A 24,599-nucleotide genomic window follows, 5' to 3' on the forward strand; every position below is an offset into this window, starting at 1 on the left:
GGTGGGGACCCAAAATCCAAAGCACTTGCACAAGAGAATTTGGACTTAAGTCAGAATTCTTACAGCAACAAACATCAGAGCAATGAATCCAATAGGCACACGTTCACCTATGTGACACATACAGACCTGGGTAAACTCTTCCAGGTGCATGCTTGTGTGTTGCTCACAAACCATGCTCAGAAGCATATATTTCCCATGACTTGTCAGAATGCATACATATTTGCATCTCTATATATATGAATCTCCATATATATACAGCAACACTCAGGTATCAAAAATATAATGCTCACAACAGTAAGATGCACTCTAATGAATATAGAATAAACAGGACAGAGGAGGGAGAACTGCAAATAACAGCTTCAGGGAAAATTTAAGATTATGCTGAAAGAGCTACAAGCCTCTTCTGAGTTTCTGCTACATACAGACCTGAAACAGGAGGTTTCAGGAGCTAAGGCTGCAAGGGTTTCATCACTAACAGCTGAAACACCTCTGCAGAGATGTAACGTAGCTATGGATTCCTCACTGAAGTGTTTCCAGCAATGCCAGCATCAGGGCACACAAGCTGTAGGGTATAAAGCTCACGAAACCAAGAAATTAAGCCACACAAACACTGGAAAAGAAAGTAAATCTTAATAAGAAGTGGGTCCTGGTGCCAGAGGCTGTATGACCACAGCACAGACAGACCAGCACACAAGCCATTAAGCGTTGCTGTCGATGGCGTTGCTAGACGTCAGCGCCTCCAACTTGCACTGACATTTTCAACCCTGATTTCAGAGATAGAAAGGAACCGAAAGGCACACGTATGCAGAGCTGTGCTGAAAATCTGACTGTGGTAGGCATATCAAGCAAAACTACAGCTGATTACTGCAGTTGCAGAAAGAGGGGAGGTAGGAACAAGGTTTTGATCCAAGACACAGCACATGAACATTAAGCACTGCTGTCCCTTGTTAAGGGCTACTCCTACTGCCACCAAAGTTGTAGTGGAAATTTCCAAATGATTATGAAGTGACTAAGATTGAGCTCCAAAACAGCCACAATTCCCTCTTGGGTGAACATTACTGGGCCATTAGTCTCAAGTCTCTAGAAGATTAACCCTTTGACTTTCATCATGCATCATGGCATCTGTACTTAAATCAGGCATCCAGAAATGCATGCTATAGAAAACAGCAGCATTCAAACTAAAATTTAAGAGCTAAGAGGAGGAGGAGAGAAAATAGTTGCTCTGTGGTTTTCGCTGGCTTTCCTCTGTAACACTTGAGTAAAAAGAAAGCGAGAAACCACAGCAAATGTGCACAAAGTTCCATTTGGTAGGCACTTAGTCTTTAATATAGATTTATGCCTCTTGATATTTTTCTTCTAAAAAAAAAAAAAAAAACAGCCAAGCTTTATTAATATTTGATGGGAAAAAAAAGTCATTTGGTAGAAACAGACTCCACAATCTTTTTAATTCAAACATCTAAATGACAACTTTGTTATTTTATTGTACACTGATTCAGAGTTGGAACTGGGTTCTGCTGGGTCACACACAAAACAAGATACAAAATGTCTGAGATGGGGACAGGCCAAGTCATGCTTTTGGTGTGGAGCTAGGCAGCTAGAAAGCTTTGAAACTCGGAAGTGCTACTGGACCAAGAGACTGGGTTTTGTAATGTCATTTTGAGGCCCATCAGTATCAGCTACCCAAGAAAATGTTTCATGAAGGCAGGCTGAAGAGATGCCACTGACTTCCTGAGAGAGGCAACAGAAGGCAGACAGAACCATATGAGGTTCCCTAGGGTCAGGGAACCAGAATGAGAATGGCACACAGAAGAACATCAATGACCTACTGCTCATTCACTGACAACACCGACATGACACTCCACCTAGACACAACTTAATCCTGGTTCTGTGGTATTTGCAACATGGGTATTTGCGTCAAACTCCACATAAGCCACCTCTGGTACCCTTTTCTTGAGTTTCTGTTCACTTCACTTCTACACCAATGGTTTTCCTTGTTACTCTACTGCATTCAGGCACGTTTGATGCATACAGAAATCCTAAGCTACCATGGCAGAAGAGCTCTCAGTCACCCAGAATATTATAAGCTGTTCTGAAGTATTTCTCTGCCTCTTTTTTTTTTTTTTTTGATAAAATCTTTTTATCAGAATCTACAAAATCTTACAGCATATGTGCAGTCTTTCTGTTCTTTACTTCATTCTACCTGAGTTCCATTCAAAATTTTGCATTGAAAACAAAAATGATTTCCAATAATCTTGTCCCTTCTGAAACAATATGTCACCACATTTTTGATCCATATTTCACCACTTGCATCATTTGGGATCCTGACTTTTTTCCCTACGAGGCATTCATTCCATGTAAGACTTGTTTTGATTTTTGAACTATGTTGTGACTACCCTGCAGGCCAGAATTTGCAAGATCTTCCCTAATACACGCAGACATTCCTAGCCCAGGGATATTTCAAGTAGTTACTACCTACATAGATGTCTGTGAAAGATCTGATCCTTTGGTTGGTATATAATATACGGTTAATGCCTAATTAGCCCATTCATGGATAATTCATGATTAGTTATTAACAAAAGCAAGAACAAACAAGAGCTATATGTTAAAGCTCTTAAATCATGGAACTAAACATGTCATACAAAAAGGAGAATGCATGATTTATTCAGGAAGGCAAATGTGGAGCCAGGCGACCACTGGGCAGCACAAAGCACCTCCACCCCAACAACCTCAGCTTGTCAGTCACCTGAGATGCACAGAAGTAAATGCCTGATTAAAAGACAAGCATATACAGCAACTTCAGAAGAAGATCCAGGTTTGTGGCTTACCTCTGACTCTTCTGAATAGGCCTGTACAGAAGAGCATTGGATTGTAAATAGAAAAACAAAGTGGCCCCAAGACATTTTGACTGAAAAGCTGACACACCAGTACATCTTAATGGATAGTTTAGGGACTAGGAAATACTACCTACATTTTTTGTCCGAAAAGGAGCTGGATGTCATCAGGCCTGCTACACACTAGTCTGCAAGCAGCAAGATAAACACACAAACACATCATCCAGGGACAAGGAGCATCAGTGGGTGAACGCTGCCACCTCCAAACATTACGTCCCCTCTCATCATCATTCCCCTGTGTAAGCAATTCCAAATTCATCACAGCAGATACAGGAAAAATATCCCATGACATAGGAGTATCCCTTGTGTAATTCAAGTATTTTATGCAAACTGGAAGAGCTTGAATCTGAAGAATTTTAGGAGCTCACCCCAAACCACCTTAAACCTTGAGATAAGACTTATTCTGAAAAGCTTGTGTGAATTATTCTGCACCTAACTCAAGTCAGGATCTGAGCAATGGAATAAAGCTCTCCTGTGCCTGTTTCATCATTTCTGAATCACACTTTTCTTTGGACATAGAAGTTTTATAATGTTTTAGATGGATGCTTGAGCAAGTATTGCGGAGGTTACTTCTCTCCTGCACAGCAATTTTCAAAGGGACTGCTCCTCAGGCAAAACAACAAAAAACCCTAAAGATCAAGAAAGGTTTCTCTAAAGAGTTTAGGCAATTGCTGCATATCCCTTAACAGTTTTGTTTTTTTGTTGTTGTTGTTTTTTAAATAACATTTCAGGAAATAGAACCGCCATAGTATTTCAGTGACACACCACAGAACACAAATATATGCACATAGTCCCCGAGCAAATAAGCAGAGAGGAAAAGAAGCAACCTGTGCAAAGATCACCCTATAGGCAGAAACCTCTCCATATAAAGTAGTTGCTGAGCAATTTCAAACAATGAATACATTCCTAAAATATGTCTACTTGTGCATAATTCATGAACAGAAACAAGCACTAAATCCATTGGATAAATTGTGGACTATGAATCGTTTGCCCTGCTCTAATTATAATTCCATTTCAGCCTACTAATGGTACTATAAACCATTTGAGTTTCACCCTTGTGGTTTATTGCCTCATTAGCTCTCCTTTGAAGTAATTAATGCTTTGTCAATTTACCTGAATAGAGCTCCCATGGTGGCTATGGGTCAGATCCAACCAACTTTATGCACCCAGCAGACCTGGAACTTCAGCTCAAGTGGAAGACTCCAAACTCTTTAGGACAGAGGCTTTCTATTTTCTCGTCCGTCCAACCCCCACCGCAACAGGCCATACCTACATCACTGATCACTAATTTTGAGTGCTACAATAACACACACTTGAACCTAGATATGAATGACTGCTTTTATAGGACAATGATTTCAGGATTAATTACTAGGGGGAGGGGTGTTCACATTTCAGCCAGCACTTTGCAGTGATATGATCACTTTCCCTCATAAACCCTCTTGTGTAAACAACAGGCACTAGATCCTGGATTGGCTAGTCCAAAGTTAGTATCATAAGTTCAGCTTCACTGAAAAAAAATCTTCTCATTCTCTATTCCTCTCTCTTACTCAGCTATCTAGAAAACTCCCTGTTCTGCCCAACAGAAGGGAATCCTAGCCTTGGTACAAACTACACTTTTGAAAACTTAGCAAACCCCATCATTGGATTCAAACGGGACCACACGTGAGAAATTCAATAAACATCATTTGTCAGAAGCCTTTGTCGGCTCACAGCTGTATTTATTTATAGGCTCCCTTGTTATTTATAGGCCCTTGCGCTCTATATAAAAGCTTTGCAAAGGAAAAGTGGTCGTGATGCAGGGGGAAGGGAAGGCCAACTGTTTTACTGCTTATACCAGCACCAGAGTCTCTTTTCTAAGGAGAACAACCAGCTGAGCATCTACTTCATTTCCCATCCCCTTCATGTGGGCTGTGGAGCCAATGATCATCAAAGCCAAGTCAAACTACTTGCAGTTGAGTTACAAAAAGCATTGTAAGAACTATACTGGCTTAAGAGTTCTCCAAACACGGAATGCTGCAGACTCCTACTGAAGGTAAATAACCTCTGTAGATGATACCTAACATAGGATCCTCTCATTCAATAACAGGAACTTTTGTACCACAAACATCTCTCCTGCCACCCAGTTTACCAACGCAAAGCTCAGCTGACTTTATCTTGTGAAGGATGAAGTGCATAGCTCTACACTGAGTCCTGATTATCTGTTTTGTATCAGACCCTTGAGTTCAAGTTTTCAAATGCAGTTTCATAGGATCTCCTTTAAATGTTGTCTCCATTACTATTACTTCCAAGACATTTTAAAATTGCATCCTTGTGTTTATAATACCTACTAAAGATTAAAATTACAGAACAATTCAAATCTACTTAATCTCCTAAGTAGAATTGATGTTACTTAAATTTGTGCACTCTGAACTTTAAAATTAGATTATAACCTCCCTTGATCTGAGGGTTTCATTCTCCCTGTAAAATCCAGATTAGAACACTCGAGTTTCAAGTTCAAAGAATTGTTTTGGCTTTAGAAGATGTTTTATTGAAGGACTCATGTTTTGTTCTCTTGAGGAAGGTTTGTTTGTTTGTTTATTTTTAGTGGGGAGACCAGAGTATTGAATTATGAAAGTACGTATAACTGATATTACACATTTGAAAAATGCTTTGTTTCAAACAATGCTTCAAGGCTCATAGATTCACAGCTGAGAATAGCAGCTGGTAAGGATGGCAGCATGAAGCAAGCATTTATGCCTACACTATATTTCTTGGCTTGAAGTCTTATTAAGCACTTATGCTTTCCTTACTGACTTAGAACAGCTACAGTGGATCAGATCAACCATATACAATTAAAAAAAAAAAAAAGTCATATCAAGAATTGTTTGAAACCAAAAGATGATCAACAACAGAGTTTAAGCAAGTCAGAAGCACAAGAAAATAGATCCTATTCTACCAGGCTTCTTATGAGGACTTAATAAGACAATCAAATTACATTTCCAATGTGAACACATGAAACAAGATTTTTTGAAAACACCCTTTTTAAAATAAAAAAATTAATAAATGTTTATGATATTCAAAGACTGACTTCTTCTAATAAGAAAAGGCCCAAAATTCTACTAGGGTTCTCAGTATGCTCCAGTGATGTTCTGACTTTTTTTCCAAGTCGCAGTGTCTTATAATAATGTAAGATGGATGACTTGAAGCAGAACTATCACATGTTCCATTACAAGCCTGACAAAAAGAATACGGAGCAAACAAGAAACCAAAAAGAGAATGGGCACCAAGTCCTTGTAAACTGCATACACTATACAGGAGCGCCCACCTGCAAAATGTAGCGAACCGCATATGGACACCTGGGAAGGTCATATGGCTGGCAACTTGGGCCAATCAGTGATGTTTTGAAAGGGAAAGTATTAGTAAACATCCCTGTAAGAAAAAAAAACTGACTTTCTAATGGAACTAAACTTTTAAATATGTGGAACCATAAAAAATAATAGTACTTGGGTATGAAGCTTTGGGTGTGAATATATTTCAATTCTAATGCTGCATAGATTAGCATTAAATTTAAAGGACATTTATGCCCTTCCTAGCTAGTCAGCATATCTGTACCTAAATATAAAATTTTACATTTCTCAAATTAAGTTTAGGTCTTACAAAGTCCTGTATAAATTGACCTTACGTTGCAACAGGGACGTTACTAATGTTTGTCCCATCAGTGCTGTCATTATTTCTGTATTTCCAAATAAATTAATATCTCAAAATGGCAACAAGTCTATGAAAACTTAAAACAAGGAGGCCAAAGGGGAAAAAAAAATACCTGTTATTAGACTGAACAGGTAAAACATAAGCAGAGTTCACTGCCTGTTCATCTGAAGTATCTGTAAGACTTGCAGATGATTCTACCACACATGACTAACACAATTTCTTTAAATTCATGGCAAAAGGTAACAAATTCCATCTTACCATTTGCAATGTGTAAAATAAAGAGTGATGCTGTGATTTGGAATGAAGCAGTCTCCTTAAGGAACAGAGAGAAACAGAGAGGAATGAAAGTATCTAAAACCTATCTGGGAACGAGTGGGGGTTTGTTGCGGTTTAACCCAGCCAGCAGCTAAACACCACACAGCCATTCGCTCACCCTCCCCCCTCCCTCTCTGGGATGGGGGAGAGAAACAGGAAAGTGAAGCCTGTGAGTTGAGATAAAGACAGTTGTTTAAAACAGAAAAATAATAATAACAATAATAATAATAACAATAATGATGATAATAGTACTACTAATAAAAATGTGTACGAAACAAGTGATGCACAATGCAATTGGTCACCACCCACTGATCGATGCCCAGTTTAACCCCAAGCAGCCCAGCGCCCCCCACCCCAGCCAGCCACCCCTATATATTGTTCAGCATGATGCCCTGTGGTGTGGAATACCCCTGTGGCCAGTTTGGGTCAGCTGTCCTGGGTCTGTCCCCTCCTAGCTCTTGCTGCACCCCCAGCCTGCTTGCTGGCAGGACAGAGCGAGAAGCTTAAACGTCCTTGGCTTGGTGTAAACACTGCTCTGCAACAATTAAAACATCAGCATGTTATCAGCACTCTTCTCGTCCTTATCCAAAACACAGCACCCTACCAGCTACTAGGAGGAAAACTAACTCTGTCCTAACTGAAACCAGGACAGGGTTCTATTTCCAGTGATTTGCCTTTGTATTTCTCACAGTGTTTCACGCCCCTGGTCCTTTGTCACGCTTTTAATTCAGGCCTTAGTTCAGATCATCAGTAAACGCTGTCAGCTACTGGCTGACACTGTAAGCCTACAGATACTTCGGGGTTACTTGCAGCCAGAGATCCAACCAGAAATTCAAATCTAGACCCACATAAAACTACTCTGAAGCCCAGAAACACAACAACCAACGGGCCTGAACTTTGTTACTGAATTTGCTTGTTCTGTAACTGAATTTCTCTTTGTTGGTTCAAAGAAAACCTAAAGTGATACTTTGTTCCATTTAGAAAAAAAGATGTAAACCTAGTGAATGTTTTTTCCAGCCCAGTGTTAGCCATATAATATAAATCCCAAAGTTACTGAACATGCAGAGGTAGGGTAAGAAGGGAAATTCCCAGACCTTCTACTTAAAACATATCACAAGGAAGGTTAGGAGAACAAAAATAAAATAAATTTAAAAAAATATATTAATTTGTATTATTTTTTAAAAAAAACAGACCCCATGCACAGTATTTAATTCAATATAGCCACGGAGAATTCTTATTACTCTTCAGCTCTTGACTTCATCAAAGAAAAATCAGCATTGTACAAATCAGCACAGCCTTGTTATGGCTCCATTAATAACAAATCATAGCTGATAAGGAACGGAATCATTGATTAATCAAACAATAAATCCATTTTGGGGTTTCCACTAAAGATTATGCAGTTGTTTGAGAAATTAAGAGGACTAAATAAAACAACCATATCATTGCCTCACTGAGCACGTTAAATTCTGGACATCCTTGTCCTTAAGTTCATTTACTGCGTATACGAACTACAGTAGGAAGACTATTCTTAAAGAAGAAAGTCTAGTTCAAGATGTACTCCACAACATGTACCTTGAAGGATCAATGAGAAATCAGAAACTGCATTGCATGGTAGCTCTACCCAGAGCATCTTGAGTGATGAAGGAATGTCAGTGTCATAGAACAAGAAACTATTTTGCACACATCAATAGATGCATTCTTTCCAGTAGGCAGGTGGCTTGCACTGTAGCATAGTGTTGCCTTGCCTGTGGACTGCTCCCTTTTGAAAGGTCATTAAATACTTTTGAAGCAGATGCTGGTTACCCTCAAAAAAGAAAATTTTTAAAAGACTGTGGTTGGAAATACCCTAACGTCAACATCTAGAGCTGCTCTCAGCGAGGTAGATAGTAACCTTAGCTACCAGTGGGTGAAGTCAGATGAGCTGCTCCTGTGAGCCAGACTCTGATGTCAGTCTCACGAGGGTAAATCCACAGCAACTCCACTGAAGCAGCTGGCTACACTCCAGATATACCCTAATGGGACTAAAATCACAGAACTGCTTTCTGTTTTGGCTTACTTTGTATACATCCCATTGAATTAGAATTACATCTCCCTGCCTTTCCCTTCCCATTAGACTGATTTCCATGAAAACAGAATCTTTGTTCCTTAAGGATTACGGATTTCTCTTTGGCCAAAATATGTCAAGCCTTATTCTTCCAGAAACTTAGTGGCAGTTCCTGCATTCCCCACTGCTTGTAACCGTTGGCAGAAATTGGCAGCAACACACAAACATTCTTTGCTTGGGATGTGGGAGGGTAGGAGCACTGTTTGAAGAAATATTGGCTGGTAAGCCTTCATGCTATTTTTGGCAGGTGTGCATTTTGCTGAAACAAAAGGCTTAAGCAGGCTCTCCTGGAGCAGTGTGGCCTGTGATGTTACATGGTGAGTGAAATATCAGAAGGTCTTGATATGTTTGTTCAACAGTAGAAAGGATTCATTTTATAATGGCTGTTTCTGGGCTTGCAAACAGCATGACAGAGAGTTCTGCATGAGGGGTTGTAAAGCAAATATGTTCCCTCAATGAATTATTGAATCCAAGGCATTTGTAGCCATGCCCCACAGAAACAGAGTATCTGTACTGATGGCATCTTACGGACATGGCTCGTCCCAGTTTCAACATCCATATTTACATGCACTGCTGCAAATGCCATGTAATATCTCCACTCTCCATAGTACAAATTCTGCTCCCAGACTGAGCATTTGAGAGTAAGTGCGGCACTTCCTATCACCATTTCTTTTCATTCCAACAGCTTCCCAGTATGATTCTTTACACAAGTTTAAGCAGCCAGAGATTTAAGAGCTGCCTCTCTCCCATTCAGTCCTGAACTGGATGGGCACACTTGGAAAACCAAAGCAGAAATTCACAGCTCCAGGAATTTGAAAGTCAGTCACAGGATCCTAAAGCCGAAAAGACAAACAAACAAAAAGCAGACAGTATCTTTGAATTCTGAAAAGAAAGAAGTGGGAGTTATTTTAATTTGCCTCCTGTTTTCCCATCCATTATCACACTTATGGAGCACACTTTCAGGCTATTCCTTTCAGGCTACAACCAGGAAGACTAGCAATTTGACTCTTTCGTTAACGATAAAATTTTAATGAAACTCCAGAATGCAACACACCCCAAATACTGAAAGATTTGATAACACTAAGACAGATGCAAATCTAACATCACCTTTTCTTGTCAAGTCAGTAGAGATGACAGTAGCTCATGTGGACTCAATTTTCTCTGGTCTGCATACACTGCAGGGTAATCAAATCATTCCAGATTCACATCTGGAATCAGACAGAAGTTATTGAGAGATCTGAGTTTGGAGCCTCAGCAGTAACCTTGTTACCTAACTTTGTCTTCTCCTTCTCACTTAACCACTGGTAGGAGAAAGAAAAAAAGGGAACAACAATGCATGGGGGACTGGAAATAAAAACACTGAAGTAGATGGCAGTATCATCTCTTTTTCTACCATCCAGATAGAAGGATGGTAGAAATTACCATCCTGGTTTCTACCAGGAATTGTTGTCTGCACTCTACCCCACCAGGGGAACTAAACATCTCAGTTAAGGAATTGACAAATAATTCTCCAGTAGAAATTACAAGGGCAAAAGGAGGCAGAATGCAAGAGCAAGAGCTCAAGCTGTATATTTAAGCCACATGCAACTGCCAATGGATTTTTAATGGCCCCCCAAGGAAGTAGCCACTGTCTGAGATCCTTTAATGATAGCAATTGCTGGTCATCCGTGCATTTGATCACAAGTTTGTTTGCCTGTCAAATAAACAACACTATTTTCTGAACCTACTTCCCCACCCCAGAGATAGAGGATAGAGACATGGAAAGCACTAACATGCTTGTTATCTAGAGCATCAGATTCGAACAGAAGTTACACTGACATGACTACTGGTTTTCTGAACCTCCTTACCCTGTGCTAATCACATCTGGGGTCTTCAATACTCCTTTACTATCAACTGGACCAATTTCAAGCCTCATCTTTTACCAAAAAAGTAACAACAAAAAGTCCATTTAATCAGGTACAATAACTTAATAGGGAAGAACAAACAAAGAAAGGGAGGGCAAGACAATCAGCAAAATTTTTTGTTTGGAAGGAAAACTCTCTTAAGAGAAAAATGAAATTCACAGAGATGTTTAAAAAAAAAAAGTTGCTTTTCATATGCAACTGCCTTCTCTTTGCACAGGAAACCTCTCCTTCCTAAAGACTTATCTTCTGTCCTTGCTATCTCCAAATCTCGTCTTCTCTTGAGCACTTGAGATGAAAAATTAAGAGAATCCATTGCAAACCATTGCTTACATCATCATTCACAAGAAATTGCTTGCAATACTACACAGCATAATATCCCCAATCATAGAAATTAAGTTGTAGTGGTAGGAAGAAGCACTATGCAATCAAATGTCTGTACAACTAATTCTAGATTTTGAGATATACTCAAAGCAAAAAATCCAAGCCAAGCAGAAAAGAGAGCAAGTAGAGAGAAGACTTAGATTTAAAAAGTTTATCTTGGAAAAGATAAATCACAAATACCCCACATTATGAAAAAACATACTAAATACCATTAAAAAATCTCAAACTGTTTATGTATTTTGTAGGACAATAGATAAAATACTTTAACATTGTAGTAGCAACCTCTATTAGGATTACCATTTTAAAAAAAGCATACAGACATCGCATTTGTTTCTTCCTTTTCAGCACGTTGCTTCTAAGCTAGCACTTGCTGCTGGAAGAAAGCAGATGAAAGAGTTCATTTACCACCATGTTAAGCCAGCCTCAAATACAATTTCTGGCAAAGGTTCCCTAACAAGAGTGTTCAAGGAAGCTGATCCAACAACAGAATGAACTTGCAACCAGTTAGTATCATAACGCCTCAAGTCAGAGTCAGAGACCTCTTTGTCTAAAAAAGCTTAAGCTCCTTTTGTTTGAAGAAAAGACTTATGCATACATTTTCAAAAGTACCAAAGCAATTAAAACACAAGCTCCTTTTAAATTCATCAACCCACACCATGCAAGCCACTTCTTATGCATCTCTTCCCTAAAGCTAGCCACAGTGTTGCTTGCTATTAGCTAAGTAAAATCCTTTCAGACCTAAGTTTACAAGCAATCCACCTCTCCTGGGCTCGTTGATAAGGATCAGACCCTTGGAACAGCGCAGAGGAAGCATGCATCTTGAGACACTAAGAGGTGGTTCTGCAGCTGCTAGAAGAAATGAGGGAAGAATAACACAACCAGCAACTTTCTTGGCAAACCTTGACTTTAACCTCTGCTAGTGTGTTTGCTGCGCCAGAGGCAAGGTGGCAATCATACTATTTCCTCACCTTGCAGGGGTGTTGGGCTAGTTAGCTAATGTCTTCGTAGTACAAAGTAAATGCTGACTATTATTATTGGCATATTATGTACTACCAAGTCCCTCTGCTCAGTAGGACAGGCAACGCTAAGTGGGAAATTGCAAAAGTAACAGCTAAAAGCTTATTCACTTTACAAGTTACCTCAATGTTTTTCTTTCCAGCTGTCAAACTGCTTTATAAGAAGCAGTTCATCTAAGCAACCCTCACCCTTTACAATTTGGTTTTGTTTGCTTCCTAACCTGGAAACGGGTGTCTCTTGTCTTTATTTCATTTCCAAGTCAAGCCTGAAAAGAAAAATGCTTGCAGAAAATCCTATAATTACCGGATCTGATTTTCATTTGAACTTTGATTCTTTCGTATAGTACCAACAGCTTTCCAAATTCAATGAAACTAATGTAATTACAATTTATATGGAAGAACAAGTGGGAAAGTTTTTGAAGGATATATATTATAGACTCTATGTCCATAAGAGAAAAATGTACTTACAGGATAGGCACACAGTGATTGGATCTGTAATAAATGAACCAGCTTTTCTGAGGAACCCAGACTCTATTTGGGAATTAAAGTAAGTGGCTAGCTTTTCTAACTTCCCTAGCTTCTTCCATGCTGAGCAATTTTGATTATCTGGCCATAAAAATGTCTCAGTGAGAACTGCTGGGTGCCAAGCACTTTTGGAAATCTGGGCTCAATTGTGGGCTCTCAGCATTTAAGAAACCACTAGCTCCAAATGTAAACAGCGGTTGTATGAAGCAGTGGGTGAGGGCTATATAAGAAGCATATACAGGTCTCAAAGTACGTACATTTTCTGTTTCCCTTAAATACTCTGATCTATACCCTCCTTCTGCACATTACCGCGTAAACAGACATAACCATGTTGCAAATCTTTCTACTGAAATAAAAACAAACCTCAAAATAAGCTAAAATGTGTCCTAAATGCTTTCTGCTTCAATGCAGAGTCTCTTAGGAAAAATATGATGATGCTCCTTAATAATGGTCCACCTTCATCTAAACAATGCAGTGCTGGTGCCAGCAGAGGCTGAACTTAATTACCATGACAGGAGGAGCCACAGAGTCAGTAAGAGCTAGATTATGATGGATAGAATCCATCACACAAGCGACATGTCTTTCCAATCCCACTCGAAAAAAGAAATCCTCAGTAAAGTAATCATTTGATTGGAAATAACAAACACTGTCTCTAGCATTAAGTGTGTGTTTATGAGACAACACCAACACCTTTTCCTATTTTTTTTTTTAAGCAATCATAGGACTGCTTGGATGTTCTCTTCAGAGGAAGTTACTGGGTTGTTTAGACATCTATTCACCACAACCCTTATTCTCTTAACAGATCTGGTAATGCCAAACGATTGGTTCAATGTTGACATTCAAAGACTGTCTTGTCAACCCCCACTCCTGCACTCCCTCCTGCTAGTCTCAGGAAATACACCGTGGCCTGTTGCTTCATGCTGTTTGGGGAGATATTGTACAACACTGCTGTCTTGAGGCCTACAGACACGAGGGCTCCAAGGCTTCACTAAGTATGTCCTAGGATTGCACTTCCCAGAATTTCTGAAAAACAGGCTGAACAGTTCATAGGACCACTCAGATTAGCAGTGCTTCTCTGGGAACACTGGTATATCTCGATCCCCAGAGAAGAACAAACCACAAAGTCAGTTCAGCAGTAATGACTACCCTTTAGGTCAATCCTCTGCAAACACATGCTAGAAAAATTTTGTTTGTAGGTAAAGAAAATGTTATGAAGTGTTATGTCCCTCCACCTCTGTATAAGTGTCTATTCTGTCAGTGTACACGTAGCCTTGCTGATAAGGCTCTTGTGGCACTGTGAGACATGTAATCAACAAACAGAAATGAAACCACATGATCTATAAGACCAATGGCATAAAAATTTGTGAGTAGTCAAGGAAAAACCATCTCAGAAAACTGTTTGTAAGCAACCCACAAGCTGAAATACGTTTATACGCAACATTTTTTGAATATTTTCCAATGACATGTATGCTTGTAAAAACGCTTATGGAATATTTACAGACAAAATTTGCCAGCTTTATCACATCGTTTTGTTTGCAAGCAGTTTTTCCAGCTCAATTTGCAGCCACATTACAGTAATGTTGGACCTAACTCCACCACCTTTAATCATTTACAAGAAAATGAACAAATTCCAACTGATTCAGAAAGCTGCAAGGTAAACAGTCCCAGTCACTTTATGAAGAGGATACTTTCTACTAATCCTACATGCCAGTTACTTTCATTTTGTAAGAAGAAAACGAGTTTGAATTGTTGCTCAGTGCCCCAAGGGACTTTGCAGCTTTGTACAGATGCTGCTAATCTCAATGGTTAGGCCAGAATCACAAAAAGAAATCAAACACCCCACACAGACACAGCTTCATTAAACATTAAATTAAACTGGCATTAATTAGAAAAGCATTGATTAGTAATTTAATGAGAACGATGGACACACAGAAAACAAGGTGAAACAGGAAGACAAAGAAAAAGGCATGAGTGGCAAAAGAAAGGAAGAGTGGCATAAAACATTTTCTTCAATTGCTTTCCGTGCTCTTCAGAAGGGAATACACAATTCAATGAAGTAACATTTGAACAAAGAGGGTATTTTTGTTCCAATAAACGCTTCATTTCCCTCAAATCTGGATGGCAATGCTTCCTCTTTCAAAAGTGCCTCCTATTGATTCATAATAGTTAATCCCCTCATTTTTAGGTGACTCTTGTCTTTGCAAAGAAAAAAAAAAAACAGGAAAAAGGTTTTTGTTTCTTATTTTGCTTCCCGCACTGTTCTCTGAGAGCTTACAGAAAATGCATTCCTATCGGTAACAAGATTTCTAACAACTGCAATTTATACGTGCTAATAGAAACACTGGAAACATGCAACTTTTACACATATGACTTTTTCTAAATTAAAACAATGAAACTTCTGTTGTGAAAGCTTTAGCCAAGGTTTGTTTGCTCCCCTCTTCTCCACCCTTGAGCCCCCTGCCTCTCTTCCTCTTGAGGTGCTTAAGAAATCAAGTGGCTGTTTTGTGCTTCAGTGTAGTAGCTTGTAACGCAAATGGATCACATAGTACAGATTATGCCCTTTAGGCCTTTACAACACAAAACATTTTTTCCTTTTTAACTGTATAAACCAAACATTTCTTCGAAGCACAACTATTATTAAGCTACACCAAACCCTTCTAATCTGTATCAGCTAGAAACCAGTCATATGCCAGAAGAGCACTGGTGCACTCCCACTCACCAGCTTTAATTAGTATGAGGAAACTGTCTGAAGTTCAAGTGTACAAAGCGTTTGGAAATTTTCGCTTCCTAACACTGCAAGCTGTTCACAACACTGTCTGGTGGATAGAAAGGGCTCCTAGACAGCAATATGCACTTACGTGCAGACTGCAACGAATCTGAATGTGTTCCACAATTGATTACAAGCATGTGCACTCAGCTTAGGGTGCTGAGAACGCGTCAGGCTTACTCTCTGTTTAGATCACACAGTGTGGTACATCCTACCTTGCAGTACAACACAGCAGCTGTGTTTGTGGTGCCCATGGACATTCAGCAACCACAGCAAAAGTAGCATTCCGGCAAGGCTGCTGAATGTCAGGAAATCCTGGGCAAACAGGCAAAGCACAAAGTTCCTTTCTACTTATAAACAAAACTTCTGGGCAAATCACATATACGGTAGCCCACACTTACCTGTTCTAGCTCCCAGCTTTAAGTGGTCACCACTGATGAAAGCAGCACTTTGCAACCCAGGACCTAACGGCCCTTGCATGTAACCTTGGTTTTTGTCAAAAGTTTGCATTCTGCTCCATTTTGCACAAAAGGCCAGATTTTCAGAAAGGCTTAGCTGATATCTAGGTTGCGGGATTACAAAATAGATTTTCTGAATGAGCTAAACCCATCTGATGAATCCTGGATGGAGAAAATACACTGAATCCTTACTTTATTTACCTACGTGAGAATTGAAGCCTTCAGAAAATCTGTTTTCCTAAGACAGGATGGCAGTCAGAAAAGTACTTTAGTTTGGTCTAAGACAGAAACAAACTATTCTGAATCAGGTCTGGCTAAGAGCAGTTTAGCTTCCAACTTCTACTAGACCAGAATTTTCAAGTCACCAGCATGAGCTGATTTTACAAACTGATTATTAGAAGAGATTATCTTTTCCCACTTCATTGCATTAAACAGCATAAAATCATTGCAAGTCCCATAAAATTTAAAGGATTAAGAAATAAGACTTTGAACTGCTCTGTATTCTTCCAGTGCAGTGTTAACTCCTAGGCTTTACCCTAGAAGTAGCTACACTTTAGAAGCGACTGGTACCCTACGTGATCCTGGTCTACACGGAGTGGCTGCAGTACCTTTTTCTCAGGGACGAAAGCAATGACTCCCACAGTGGCTGGACAGTCCTGAGCAGAAATCTGCTGAGCTCCATACTCCTTCCATTCTGAGAAGACCTATTGATACAAGAAAATTCCCACTATTGTTTCCAGCGTTAAACATCACACAGACTTTCAGCAGATTTCTAGGAAGATGAGGACAGAGAATACCACAGGGAACAGAGATTTTCTCTATTCCCCACCTCTCCCTGTGAGCTTTTATCACTAACTTCTCACACAGATAGACTTCCACCGTTCTTAGGCCCACTGCACTCTCTCTCACTTAGCTGTCTGACAGCCCTTTCTGTCCTGCTCAGTTCCCCTTCACATTGCCTAGAAGAACAGTCCATACAACTACAAGGGTTTAAACCTGCACATACTTTCTATCACAAGCGCAGATGAACACATACCAAATCCTCTTCTTTAAACTTAGAACCATTACAAACAATGGTAATTTTATTAGTAGAGGTTTTTGTTTGTTTTTGCACCATCAGAGCAAGCATGTCTGTATCACTAAAAAGAATCATATGCACAGAAAGTGCAGGTTATTAAAATGTCCTAGTGTTGATTTGTTTGATTTCATTTAATTTTGTTTGATTGTTATGCCAAGAGAATAAGAAATGCAGCTATCCACTCTGTGCACTTTTTCATCCCAGACATGTTAGGTCAGAGTCATAATCTTGAGAATGGTTCTAGATTTTTAAAATTATATTAATACTTATTAATAATAAATGTTATGGAATTATATGCAGTATTAATTAGAGGCTCATTGTGGGCACAGAAGAGATTTTATGGGATGTGCTATATTTACGTATGGACATTAGTGACAGGCAAAGATAAAAGGCAAGACTATTTTTAGAGCCCACAGAAGATAAAAATTGTGAATGTATGTATACATGAGTGTATGTGCCTGTATAAGACATGCAGAAGGAATTAGTGCCCATCAGCATGATCATCAAGAGACAATTCAGGGCATCTTTGGAATCCTTTACAGTATGAGTTTCACTGTTCAAAAATATAAATTATCCCAAGCCACTAGCAGCCTTCCAAAATTCAATATTACACATTCTTACAGTTTCAGTGTGTAAGACTCCATTTTTTTCCAACCTTTAGTCCTGCACGTCAGAGTACGCTACTCTGCTTATTTTTCATTAAGTACACAATGATAAAAAAAAAAAAGAGTTCAATCTTGGAAATACTCCGTGTAATGTCTCACAAAAATAAAAATATAAATAAAAACACTTTGCAGGAGATAAAAAGATAAAAATATTTTTCAAGCTGTTTTGCTTCTTTTACTGTAATTGTTCTTACAAAGTCCACTGGTTGCTTTGCTGCCGTCTATCACACAATGTTTGTGAAGCTCTTCACAATATTTGAAAAGAAAGAGAATGTGAATGTTTTAAATCAGCCAAAAGATATTTAAATAAATTCTGAAGTATTTTGTCTGTAAAAAATAAAATAAAATATTTTGAAACTGCCCTGAATATCCATGCATTTTTAAGTATCCTCATACACATAGGATTCTCTGGTTTCAACTCTTTTTCGAAGGAAGCAGTATCATCTGCACTTAGTAATTAGCTGCCAGCAGACAGTAACCATGGATTTTTAGTGTATATTTATTTCTATCTATTTTTGAACACTGCAAACATTGATGGTACTTTTGAATTCGATTTCCTCTGTCACTTGCTTTTAACCTGAGAAAGGAATACAAGTCTGTTTCTCTGGTGTACTTTCACAATTTGAGATATATGGAGGCAGAGGGTCTGTTTAATAGGAGATTATTTCTTAGTATTTTCTGCCCTGCTTGGATTTCCTTTCTTTCTAGTATTTTTAGATCCCAAGATAAAAAAAAAAAAAAAAAAAAAAAAAAAGCTTGGTTTATTTGTGTTGTAAGACAATCCACCAAATAAAGCACGGATCACTGGGAGACTTTCTTCAATGAAAGGTCCAGTTTAACTGGTTCACTTTTAATTTAATGAATGGCTCTTTCCCTCAGACAAGAAGAAACAGCCACAGACATTTACAAAGACACAAAAGCCAACACTGGGCTGTTTTATGTTAGTTTCTTTTCTTAAAACATTTGTTTTTAACTTGAAATGTTCAAGGCAGAACTTGCAGATACAAATCCTTCCCCTTATAGAAACAAAAGTGTTTATATAGCCCACGGTAAATAAACCCTAATTAAATGTATCCATCAACTATAGTTCTTTTATTTTACTTATTATTTGTATTCAGAACCTACTATGATGTCTGATGGAGACCAAAAATTAAATCTTTATCAGATATTGAATTTAATTTTTCTTTAGAACGTTACACACACTTTTCTTCCTAAGAAAGATATAATTTCTCATCTATGCAGCTTCTTACTACTAACTCCAGTACAATTTTCTGCCATTTGGAAGTATTTTGACATAAAACATAACCATTTTATGCCATCAATTGCTGCCTCCACTTTAGTCCAACTGGTAATTACTGTGTATTTCTACAAAAGATTATTTCCTCTTTTCCCTCCTCCTCCAAAATTAAAATGCAAACAGCTCAGTGAGCATAACAAAAAGAAAAAAGAGGAATAAGAAGAAACAAGAAACAGGCCATCTAATATAGACCAGAATTTTTTTTTATTGTTTTTACAGAGTTTACAGTGAAAAGAAAAAGGAAAAATTCATATTTTTTTTTTTCTTTTTTGCCTTTCTAGTGGTTTGAGCTTGTTGTAGAAATAAAGTATTACAAATAGAAACCAGAGAGAGGCGGGAGGGGGAAAGCTCGTTTAGTTTCCCTTTTTCATTTCCTTTGCTGGAATACTGGTTTGGAACATCTGAAGACAAAAAGGATTTCAAAGTTCGATTTTTTGTTGTCGTTGAAACGAGCCCTTAAACCAGTCCCAGGTTTGGCGGGAGTTCGTGGTGTCACAGTGCCCCCTGGAGGCCGGAGGAGGCAGCGCTGCCTCCCCCGCCTCGCCCTCCTTACCTTGCCTTTCTTTTGCAGCTCTCCAGACAGAACGGAAGGGAAATTTTCAAACGCTCAGGATCTTTCCTGCTCACAGCTGGACTGGGAAGAGGGTAGAGAATAACTGCTTAGTTATTTCAAACACTTTAAAAAAATAAAAAATATTCAACTTTTCCCCTTTAAATCCACTTTAGTCAGGGTCTGACTTTGGCTACTTCAGCAAGACTTACCTCCTATGGGTCTGAACTGCTCAGGTGTGCGAGCACACAGAGAACTGCATAGACTTGTTTAAAGTTTTCATGAACAAACTGATTTTTTTTTTTTTTTCCTGACACTTTAACCATTATCATCATAGGCTTCCCACAATTTTTTAATCTCTTTCCTTTAGTGGTATCAATAAACTCAAGCGGGTAAAGAGTTCACATTACAGAAAAGTCTGTCATATTTGTGTTTGTTTTTACTCAGTACAAGTTTTAGAAAGCTGGTAATTACATACTGATCAAATTATCTTTATTATTAAATTAATTATTTTTGTTTGGTTTCAAAGTGGTGAAAAATAGTTACTTTTTGTGTACTAAAACTATCCAAAGCACGGTAGATTATGGATCTAGTTTATTGCTTCATTAAAACACACAATTCACTATGGAAAGTATCTCTGTGGATGCATGACAAAACTAACCATGATATTTTGAGACATTAAGATACTTTTGATCCATTTGTTTTTTGTTTTGTTTTTTCTTTGACAAAAATTGCTACAGAGATGGAAAGCCTTCATTATAGTGTTTCAACAATTTAAGACATACAACTAAGTTCAAATTTGGTCCAACATATTCCACACTTACTATCATTATATAATTTCAGTGTTATTGCCTTCAGTGTTTTTCTTACTATTGTGTGAACTCTCCCATCCCAAACCATTTCTTTCTTTCCCTGTGGAAGTATATACTACAAGTTCACTTCAGCAACAACTGTGACTACGTAATTTTTTTCTTTAAACCACCAGCACACAGACATTCGTTGTCAATGGTAAAGAGAATACTAGGTTCAGTCACAATGTAGGATATTTCCTGTGATTTTGATAATTCTAGCAGGTTTTTTCCTCTACAGCATACCTTTTTTTTTTTTTTTTAAAAAAAAAAAAGTGCATTAAATAAGTGATGTTCTTAAGTTTGTTTCATATTTCAACAAAATGCTGTGCAAAATGTATCTGCATAATAATAACGTCTCAGAATGGGAAATACAAATATTGTACAACAAGCTACATAGGACAGGTCAATGCAAAACATCAATTTACACTTACAGTAACACTTTTTCAATAGTCTGTAGGACTTTAAACAAGGTTTAATATACAATCAATGGATGTCTGTCTTGCAAGTAGTTATAAATGTGTGCATGTCGCAGTGTTTCAAATTCTGTTGACAAAATCATGTAGTAGAAAGGACCGAGTATGTCAGATAAAAGCCACTACAATTTGACAATCATTAAGTACACATATACACAAACATTAACCATCTTGAGAACACTATCCAAATTATTCTTCCATACTAAGCAAGGAACAAGCACCCTGTCCCTTCAGTTCTTGCACAACTAAAATCTCAATTTCTTGCACACTTCTTCCAATTCATTACAACAGCATCTGGCTCTAACCAAATCATTGCTTTGGTAAGGAGACAACTGATCTTATTCTTATCAAATTCACTCAGACCATCAGACTGCTCAGCTTTCGAGCAAAAAATTTTCCTAAATCTGCTGTGAGACAAGAAACTGACCCCAGGGGCTCTAAATAGAGCAAAAGCAGGCTGAAATGCTGACCCCTGGAAATCATTTGTAAAGAAGACCTTTATCATGCATTTGAATGAAAGATACTGGGCTGTCGGGAGAAGAAATTCTTTGATTGCTACCAGTCATTTAAATACTGATGGGAAATTACAAAGCAGCTTAAAGAGAGCTGACAGGAGATTTTTCTAAGAAATTATTCTCAAGTTCAGGTTCATTTTCCCAACTGCCAGTGTTCTGGTTTTATGTTTAAAAAATGTTTGTATGTGTTACTACTTTCTGGAAAAATCCCCCTCTTTGAGGAAATGAAGATCTTTTTATTAAGGTTATGATACAAACCAACAAAACCCAGGAAATAGTCTTAGAACTAATGCTGTGTTCTTACTTCTCTCATCATTGTGCTTCTTCCCACAAAACTGACTTAAAACTGTGTGAAGTAACTAGGGAATACCAACCTTAACTTACATTTCCTGGCTTCCTCCAGCTGCTGTCCAAAACCTTCCTGTTATCTAGACATAACTGAGTTCTTCAGTACTTCAGGTTTGAGTTGTGCATGAGAAGACACAAAGTGCATCTAATTATGAAGATGGCAAAGTCTGAATAAGCAACTTCTTTGCGTGGTTAAAAAAAACATAAATCGTTATTATTTCTATGATAAAAATATGGAAATAACAGGAATAGCTATCAAAGAAAAACAGACAATTTTCTGTCATGTATACTACACAACACCTTGTACTACTTAACATTGTTAGCATTTTGGATTACTTTAAATACAAAGGGCACCAATGCAATTCACAAAAGAAGGCCCTGAGTTTCTAATGATATTTGCATAAGAGTACTGTTCAGAAACACTCGGGTACATTTGAAGCATTTCAACTAAGAGAAAGCACAGTTTTCCAAAAGAAAGAATTGAAAAAAAAAAAAAAAAAAAAAGAAAGAAAGAAAACGAAAGAAAAAGGGAATGGACAGTTTGACTGCTACTACTATTAGTTTAGTGCTTAATAATTCAATAATACTGAGTGATGAAAGACCGAACACACAGGTTTTCTCCGTGTTGATTCTCTGCAAGTTCTTTTGCATATTTTCTTCAGCAAAATGTTTAAACTTTAACTATATTTTAGCATTTGAAGCATGATACATGTCTATGTAAAACTTTCTAGTATGTACATAGTTATTCATTAAAATAAGCTTTATGGCACTTGCAGTTAATTTCTGCATTTTTAATGTGCATGCAAAAAGCCTTTTTTTTTAATGCATTTCAGTCAGATTTCATTGAATGTGTCATACACCTTGACATTTTAGGTACTTTAATGGGGTTTTCTTAGACACAAAAAAGAAGTTCTTGAAAGAGGTTTACAGGGGAGGGGGAAATCCTTTTAGAAGAAGGCTTGGGGCCGGGGTGGGGGGGGAAATGGGTGAAAAGACTTTATTTTCTACAGCTCAAATTCCAAAGGAGAAAGACAGGGAGAAATAGGAACTGAAACTAATTTACCTGCATTCCTTTGTCACTGCTTGGCCCTTGACTAGTAAATGATTCCTTTCACTAGCCAATAAAACCAAATCAAAAGCAGGCTTAGGGAGCAGAGGGGGAAGGAGGGGGATAAAGTAGAAGAGAGAATCAACTTTAACAAAAAAAAAAAAAAAAAAAAAAGAGTAAGAAAGCAAACTCACTTGTCTTGCTTTCCAGAAGCTCTCAGGAGCTATATGCCTAACTCCTAGGCTAACTTCCCAGCATTAGCACAGCACAAAGACGTCCTCTACCTGCTATCTCGCAGCACTACCTAAGGTTATTCCACTGTTACATGACAGCCTGAGTTGCTTTTGTCTCCTTTTAGCGCTGGCCCCAGAAGCCCTGCCAATTTAGCTGCAGTTGAAGGCCTGTACAACTGCTTCAGAGATTAAGGGCATCCAAGAACAAGTTTGCTCTGCATGGACTTTGTGCCCAAGCTGCATACCCCAGAGATCTTGTAAAAGGTCAGTTCAAAAGACTGCTGTATAACAACATGACAGGCATTCAAGAACTGAAAAAAAAATCAAGTCTGGTATTCTTGTACACCATGAAAATATATCTAGTAGTGGCTTCTACTTCTAGAAGAACTTTACATTCTAGAGAAGCAAGACAGAGGATCAGAGAGGTTGTATTGACAGGATCAAATTTTCAAAAGCATCTATACGTTTAAGGCATACACAAGTCCACTAATACATACTCAGAATTCTGAACTTTAATTTTACCCTATTAATTTTTACCCTATTAATCACTTTTAATAAGTCACAGAATCATCAAATGGTTTGAGATGGAAGGGACGATCATCTAGTTCTGAATAATAATTCCTGGTAAAACTAATGAACTGACTTCTTCAAACATTGAAATTGAATTGAAAAGTGTGTCATGGAAATTCTTTGTTCTCATAACCACCGTATCACCTTCTTAGCATCCAAGGGGCTTCCTCAGAGCTGAGCAGATAGCATTTTTCAGGATTGGGCACCAGATTTTTCCTTCTTCCATCCCTCTTGAGTAGAGAATAACTAGTCAGCCGTCAGATAGACGAGGAGGTTAGTAAAGAGCATAATGGACAAAGAAAAAAAGCCAAATGTAGACCTCTGAGCTGTAAACGTGTTTTTATCATGTGTTACTAATGATGCCAAATATAAGTCATCAGGCATGATCAGAAATGGAAATACAGATCTACCAGGATGGGTAGCTCTATGCCTCTCAAGATCAGGCTCATTTAAAAATTAATGTTTTAATTTTCAAGTATCATCAGTTTATGGAGAAAAGACTCAGGGACTATGACTCACTCTTGTCAGACAGAAACAGAGAACATGCTCTAGCACCCCACACATGCTACCTGATCGATAAACAGTACTCTACACAGCAGCAAATTTGGAATCATTAGGCCTGTGTGTAGCCACACGGTTCAGCAGCAGAAGAGAAATTATATCAGATTTTACTGAAATACCAGACTTAAATGCTCTGCATTTGATTGGAGTATCTCTACAACAGAGGTAAAGACAGGAGGACAGACACTCATCTCCTTTCTTCCTCCCTTGCAGAACTGCGGAAGAATACACTAATCACCCTCTTTTGCTGGAACATGTTGTTGGGCTGAGTAAGAATGACACGTTGTCATCCCCATTGTAGAGCAAAACAAGATCAACGTAAACATAGCCATGTTGTGGTGTTATCTGTATCAGTACTGCAA

At 38.2% G+C, this 24,599-nt stretch overlaps 1 long non-coding RNA gene across 6 annotated transcripts in view; it reads right to left on the reverse strand.

Annotated features, from left to right (window-relative positions):
- Positions 1–23,900, reverse strand: part of LOC311446186 — a 265,671-nt gene extending 241,771 nt beyond the window's left edge. For 5 of the 6 annotated variants that reach the window (XR_014698788.1, XR_014698789.1, XR_014698790.1 and 2 more), the window contains exons 1-4: positions 23,821–23,900; positions 21,852–21,930; positions 19,642–19,717; positions 16,657–16,752 (exon numbers count right to left, since the gene is read on the reverse strand). This is a non-coding gene — a long non-coding RNA (uncharacterized lncRNA). Of the gene's footprint in view, positions 1–16,656; positions 16,753–19,641; positions 19,723–21,851; positions 21,954–23,820 lie in introns of those variants that run through there. The other variant, XR_014698793.1, reaches the window with a different exon arrangement.
- Positions 23,901–24,599: the final 699 nt, after the last annotated feature.

Source organism: Aythya ferina (genome assembly GCF_964211825.1).
Source record: "Aythya ferina genome assembly, chromosome: 17".
Taxonomy (NCBI): domain Eukaryota; kingdom Metazoa; phylum Chordata; class Aves; order Anseriformes; family Anatidae; genus Aythya; species Aythya ferina.